A 7,356-nucleotide genomic window follows, 5' to 3' on the forward strand; every position below is an offset into this window, starting at 1 on the left:
AGCCAACTCAGGCTTGCGGGGCTCAGGCTGCAGGGCTGTTTCATTGCTGTGTAGACTTCTGGGCTGGAGTCTGGGCTCTAGGACCCTGCAGGGTGGGAGGGTCCCAGAGTTCAGGCTCCAGCCCAAGCCCCGAAGTCTACAGAGCGATGAAATAGCCCCTTAGCCTGAGACCCCATCAGCTGGCAAGGGGCAGCCGCAGACTTTTCTTTGCTGTATAGATGTACCCTTACTGGGTTTAATAGTTTTCAGCACATATAGTATTTTATGTCACAAATCACCGTGTATTATAGTTACAAATAGGTGGCGCTTTGATAGAAAGTGTAACTGATTACCCTGAGAGAACAGGTAATATTACTACAGAGCTAAATGAACAATCAAAAAAATATTACTGCCAGCTCAAAGTTTCTGTTTACTCCTAACATACATATCAACTCTTGCCTACTCTCTCTCTCTGTCTGTCTCTCTTACACAATCTCTCGCTCTTACACACATGCATAGGAAGACTAAAATAACAGCTAAGAATCAGTTTGTGAGAGCTCTCCTGATTATAATCAAAATGGGAGGTGTAGAACAGAAAATTTCACTCAGTGATAGTCTGGTTTAAACTCAAGCCCTGACATGTCCTTCAGTTAATTGACTGAATTAGCAAAGATATTTGAAAGTTTTCCAGATATTAAAGGAATCTCAGTTATTGTGAAGTCCTGCTCAGAAGTCCTTATTGTAACTCTAACAAATTTCACTAATCTTCCTTTAGAAAATGTCAGTGTGTTACAATAGTTAAGAGTAGATGCAGCAAAAGCCATAAATCCTTTTTCAAACCGTGCGTGAATCTACTACCAGAGATCCCCAAAGCACTATACTAGACAGACCTGCCTTCCTTTTTCCAGACTAGGAAAGGTCAATACTGTTAATAATATGTCTCCAATTATTTTATCAGTTTCACATGCATCCAATGCCAAGCTTCCCAGCAAAAAGTGTATGGATTTCAGCTTCCCCAGCTAAAATTTCAGAGAGGGTCTCAAGTTACATAAATTGAATCCAAATTTTGCATCTTTTTTAGCTATTTATATAGCTCCAGACACCACAGTACTTTAAGGCCAAATTTTTAAAAGGTATTTAGATGCCTAAAGAGGCAGATGGACATCTAGTGGGATTTTCAAAAGCACCTCAATGTCTCACTCCCACTGAAGTCAATGGGAGGTGCCTGTTTGCATATTTAGGCACCTAAATGCCTTTAAAAATCTGGCCTTAAGTGCTCAAATTGAGATTCCAACATGCACACTCAGGGGTGTTCAAATCCATAGTTTTGATTCAAGCCCAACTCTAAAGAAAGAGAGACACCATTTGCAAAATTCAGAAGCAGTTTTAGATTCTGAATACTCTCTAAATTAAAGGGGGATCTGATATAAAGTTTGTATTACTAACTTTTCTGCCACACACATGCATCCCAAAGTATTTTCTATTTAAAATAAGTCAACACCACAGTGGCAACTTGAAGGATCCTGATCCTCACTACCCTTACTTCAGTCTGGGGCAGTGTAATTAACTGGTAGTACACCTATGTGTGACTCGCTGTAATAAAACTGGTGTCCTTGAACAGGCTTACTCTGACCTTTCGGGAGATGGGCTACGCTTTAAAAACAGAGGAGTTTTGATTTTCTTTTATTGTTTTTGTCCTTGTATTAAGCATCCAGATAGATGGAGTTTGAGGCACTGGCATTATTTCTTCAGTCTGTGTTTGTCTTCTAGTCCTTCCCAGAAAGATACATAAAGGGGATCACACCAGGAAAACAGTGGTGTTCTCTCCAATAATCTGGGAGGGCTAAAGAGAGAGACACTTTATAAATAAAAGTATCCCCAGTTGGAAAGAACAGATTTGTACTGAGAAAATGCAGTGTGGAGAAAGATTGCTAAGCTTCTGCTGCAAAATGTAATGAGAAACACCTGCAATGTATCTCCCCTAGGAGAGCAATTAAGTGAGAGAGGTTCTAATAAGCACCAATATTTCAGACTCATAGCAAAATTAAGGTACTTTTTCTTCTACAGAGGATTTGGAAGCAATTTTAAGGAAGCATATTTTGCCTCTGTGATCAACATTATTCAGTGAAAAGAGGAAATGAATGACAGCTAGAGCTCCCGGGTTGTATTCCCATCTCTATTTATTATTTGTATTATGGTAGCAAAGAAGAGCACCCCAATAATGAAACAGGACCCCTCTTCTACAAACAGAACAAAAAGACAGTCCCTGACCCAAAAAGCATAATGCCAAGGACTTACTATAGGACCTTGGGTGAATCACATATGGCTTGATTCTCAAAGATGGCAATATGCTAAATTCTGCACACATAAATACCCCATGTGCATAGTCAGATGTTTAGCTGCATGTCTAGCTGGCCACAGGAGGAGACATATATTGGTTTTGTGCTCACAAGTATAGTATTTGCTTGTGCACAAGCCCTATTTGTAATCATACTAACCCATCTTTGTAAATCAGGCTCTGTGACTCAATTTTCCTGGTGAATATACTTACCTCACAGGTGATGGTGTTATTATTTAGATGGCAGTGGTGCCCAGTATGCTGGGTACTTTCCAAACACAGGGGACCATAGTCCTTGCTCTTGAGGGGTTATTAGGCAAAGACATACAGACAAGAGAAGAGAAAAGGAATGAAAAATACAAGAAGAGTTATCAAGGTGATAGACATATTTCTTTAGCTTCATGTTGGCTGCTCTCTTTTTTGTTACATTTTTAACTTTAATGTGCTACATTAGCTCATAGTTTTATTATTAGTTTTGGTAATCTATGCCAGAAGTGCCTAGAATTTGTTAATATTATATAATGAATAAGAGAGGAGATGGCAGGAAGAGAAATGGATGGTCTCACAGTAAAGGCAATTGAATGTTGCCTTGCAGGATTCTGTCTCTGCCTCAGAGTTCCTATGTGATGGTGGGCAAATCATTTACCCAAACTTTTCACAGGTGATCATTTATTCTGTGTTCCTCATATTCTGAGTGTCTGACCTGAGAACCTGGGGGTTTGATTTGCAGAAGTGCTGAGTACTCACAGCATCAAATGAAGTCAATGGGAGCTTTGCTTTGTACATATTAAGTGCTATATAATTATAAGTACTCTGAAAAATCAGGTCCTAGGGATCTCAGATTAAGCACCCATAATTAGTGGATACTTTTAACACAAATATTTCTTTGCCTTAGCTCCCCATCTGTAAAATGGGAATAACACCTCCTCCACACTTTACAGGAGTGGTTGAAAATTAATTAGTACCTGAGTGCTTCACAAATATAGTGATGAGTACCACACAGAAGGCCCTCAGGAAATTAATAATTCTGTTGTCAGAGAAAGGTTTTAGTAGTGTGCAGTAAGACAGACACAGGACTGCACACTGAAGGAGGAGAAAACAAATAGCTGCTCATTAAGTGAGCACCATCCATTCTCTATGCTGAATGAAGCAGGGGTCCAGAGGAAAAAAAATCATATATGAGCATGTAATTAAAGACTATATAATAATGCATATGCAAAAGGAGGTTAAATTAAGGTTGCACAGAGATTTCCTAAAATTTGAGTGCTTGACTTTGCAATCTTAATAATGTTCTATTAATGTAGTTTTGGGTGTAATTCCAACAGGTGGCATCATATTAACACCAACACTGGTCATCAGCAGAGCTAGAATATTTAGATCCACCTCAAAGACCCCTCCCACTTGAGATAACAGAGTAGCTAATAGCAGCAGCAGAGCATTATTCTTTACTCACCATGGAATGGTGAGACTCTGGGATCTTGGGTTCCATTCCAGACTCTGGAAGGGAGTATCCCCACAGACTCGTCTGCCCATTCCCCTCCCCCAAGCTTGACCTCTCCAACCGACCCTTTCCCAGTCCTATCTCTTCACAACCCCTGGCTCCTCATCCCAGTCCCAATTCCCAAGCCTTAGACTTATCTTCTTGTTCCCTTGCTTAGCACATCCTAGTCTCATTCCTCTACCCTACCCTGACTTCCAGTTCCAATCTCCTTGCCTAGCCAGTCCCAGTTCTCTCTCACCTGGCTCCCTTCTCCAATCTATATTTCTCCACATCAGGTCTCCATCTGAACACCCCCACCTATGTTCCTCATCTCCTTTGGTTTTCAGCCCCAGGCTCCCTCCCTGGACTCTGTTCCATTTCATCATCCCTCCCCCAGCTCCTTGTCCCAGTCTCTTTGCTGAACCAGACCCAGTTTTCTTTCTGTATCCCAGCTCATCAGATTTGTCTCCCGTCCCCCCACACAACTCCTTTGCCCTATCCCACCAGCTCCTAGTCCCAATCCCCTCTATGACATTTTGTGTTTCAACACAGACCAGTAAGCAGTTGAGTCACTGCCTGTCCTGTAACCTTGGTGCCTTAATGCTCTGCTGCTGTGGCTCACAGCCTGGACACCAGACAGCCAGCTGACAAGCATAGTTCCCTGAGTGTCTGTGTGCTGGGCAGCCCTTGTTCAGCGCTCTGACCCCAACAGCCTACCTACAACACAACAGCCCCACCCTGGTCTCCACAGCCTTGGTCACTACTTGCTACATATCAGGAAGTCCCTTGCCATCTAGCATTGGGATGCTCTTAGGGCCACACCTCCCCCCCTTAACAAACTGCAGAAGGGTTAGCCCCTGGCTGACTGGGAGGCAGCTGGTCAGACCGTCTTTGCTGGACAGGGCATCTGCCACCATATTTTCTTTCCCCTTTATATGGAAAAAACCTGTTTTGTCTCTTTTGTCTGTTCATAGTCTCTAAAACATAAAATCGGAGCGTATCCATAATTTCACCTACAGTGTTGCTACAAACATTTCACAGTGATATTAATGACCAGTGTGTTATTAGATTTCAAACAATATATTACATGTCACCTTTTAAATATATATCATTACTCCAGTGTATGAGGTGTAGTGATTATGTCAGGCCTGACAGGAGTTGCTGACACAGAATGGTGAACCACCAATGGGCCTCTGGCTACTCATCTGACTGTCTTCCCGGAACCCAATGGCTGCCAGTCCCCACCCCTGTTTCCCATTTCTAGTCTTCCCCATACCCCAGCCTCCTTGCTCAGCCAGTCTCAGTCTTCTCCCCACCCCACTCCCAGCCCCAGTCTCCTTGTCCCAATCTACTTCCCGCACCTCCTCAGTTCCAGCTCTTGTTCCTTCTGCATTCAAATAAGGCAACTTCCTTCTCCATATAGCCTGAGCCCAACAAGATTACTGAGAGCACGAGAAAGAGAGTTTCCCATGCTCTCAGTTCCAGTGGCCATCCCCAGTCCACATCAGTCCAGAGGTGCAGCTGTACAAAGTATTAGAACATGCCCACTACAGATGGAATCTTTGGGAAATTTAGCTGCAAAGCTCTAGCAAGTCTCAGCTGTAAACTGATTGTTCAGTTCACATAAATACCTACAACAATAACCCATTTTGTCTGCAGGTTCCAATGAAATAAACCTGCTACTGGCTCTGATATAGTCTGCAGAGACAAGAACATAAAATGTTGATAAACCCCAGAACAAAACAAGTCTAAGTAACTCATTTTCTGATTTCCTATTTCCCTGTTGAATAGGTCATTTGTGAGCTATAACCATCAGCCTGATCCAGGCAAAAAGAAAACACACTGGAACGTGCCCAGCATTTTCACATGGGAAGTGCGATTAAGGAACCTGTTTACTAATAATTTGCTTTATGAATAATAAAAACACCCATATAACATTTACATCCATAGATCCCAAAGCACTTTACAAAGTTGAATAAGTATTATCATCCCCAGCATAGAAAAGTGAAGCAACTTGCTCAAAGCGACACAGCAAGTCAATGGCAGAGGCAGTATTAAAACCCACATTTTCAGTCTTAGTTTTATACTCTATCCACTAGATGCTGCTGTTCTGCAATGACTACATGGGTATAACTATAATTATATTTGATTATATACAAAATTCATTGTAACAGAATATGCTGGCCCTTTAACTGCAAGCTTCAGGACCAGCTCTACTGCTATCATATTATTCTCAGGACTTAGGTATTCTAGCATTTGAAGTTCCCAGATGAACTAATAGGAACTGTAGGAGGAAAGCCGTGTATGCTGGAAAAAGGCTTTGTCTGGATGGTGAGAGCAGCTGTAGTCATCTCTTGACAGAATTCTCTAGTAACTGGGCCTGCAGAAAGGGAGCTGGGGAAGAAGTTTGGGAGAGGCTGTGCTGAAGAAGCTTGTAGAAGACCCAGGGAGAAGTCCTTAAAAAAAAAAGGGAGGAAGGGAAGCAGCCCTAGGATGTAGTCTGGGGTGGGAAAAAGAGTGAGATGGGCCTGTACATTTGCTTCTCGGGGGGCAGGGGTGCCCCTTATAGCAATCAGTTCCAAACTCCCTCCTCTTGCCTAGGGTAGGGGGAAGCCCCCTCTTAGAGCCTATGAGGAGACGGGAATTCACTCAGAAATCACTCCAACAGTGTGATCATGAACAACTGGTTTCATGAGCAAACAAATTGTCCAAGTTCCCCCTCCCCCCAGATTCAGACCCCCACTCACATAGCAGGGACCCCCTTCCCATAGGGCTCTCTCCAGTTCTTACATGCAATGCTGGGCCATGTGCTCAGGCCACTTCCTGCATCTGCCCTCCAGCCTGGAGCTCAGACTCAGCCTGCTGTGTCCCTGCCACAGCTCACACAGCTGTTTTTCCAAAAGCAGGAGAGGAGCTGGCAGCAGGAAGTAGAGGAGGGATTTCCTTCCAGAGCTCTACCAGGGTGGAGAGGCCAGGTTCTGTTTGCTCATCTGCATGCCAATCAGGGCTCTGGTGCAAGTAAATGTTTATACCACCTGCTGCTGAGCTGTGTTGTGCTGGCTCCTAGGGCTGAAGGCCTTGGTAGACACAGTGCATGAGTTCTTCTTGGCTTTGGTAGTGTTATGATGTGCTGATACATCTTGTTGTAACTAAGGGAGAAGGACTAGTTGTGGATCTCTGCAAACAAGGGGTGAAGGTTGAACAAACACTGGGTAGGGGGCTGAGGGTCAGAGAGTGAAACTAAGCAACAATTTTGTTTGGACTTTGGTGTTGCTGACTATTGTGATATTTGGTGTGGGTTTTTTGAAGGCCCTAGCTCCTGGAGTCAAGTGACTGAGAATTTTTTGTTTTAATGAAAGCTAGGTTTCTAGTCCCTAATGTTGTGGGGAAAAAGCTTGAAAAATATGAACCCTAAAGACTGAAAACCCACAAGGCAAATAAAAAGAATCCCAAGTTGTTGGGTTTTTTTTATTTCATGACTTTAGGGGGTCCTTGACTCATTATTTTTGGACTTTTGAGTTTGGCAATACTGGGGCATGTGTTAATTGGAATTTACAAT

General features: G+C 43.0%; 1 long non-coding RNA gene across 1 annotated transcript in view; it reads right to left on the reverse strand.

Moving 5' to 3' along the window:
• Positions 1–6,688, reverse strand: part of LOC120403509 — a 51,130-nt gene extending 44,442 nt beyond the window's left edge. The window contains exons 1-2 of the long non-coding RNA XR_005597551.1: positions 6,588–6,688; positions 2,531–2,617 (exon numbers count right to left, since the gene is read on the reverse strand). This is a non-coding gene — a long non-coding RNA (uncharacterized LOC120403509). The remainder of the gene's footprint in view (positions 1–2,530; positions 2,618–6,587) is intronic.
• Positions 6,689–7,356: the final 668 nt, after the last annotated feature.

The sequence above is a fragment of the Mauremys reevesii genome, linkage group 4 (genome assembly GCF_016161935.1).
Source record: "Mauremys reevesii isolate NIE-2019 linkage group 4, ASM1616193v1, whole genome shotgun sequence".
Lineage (NCBI taxonomy): Eukaryota > Metazoa > Chordata > Testudines > Geoemydidae > Mauremys > Mauremys reevesii.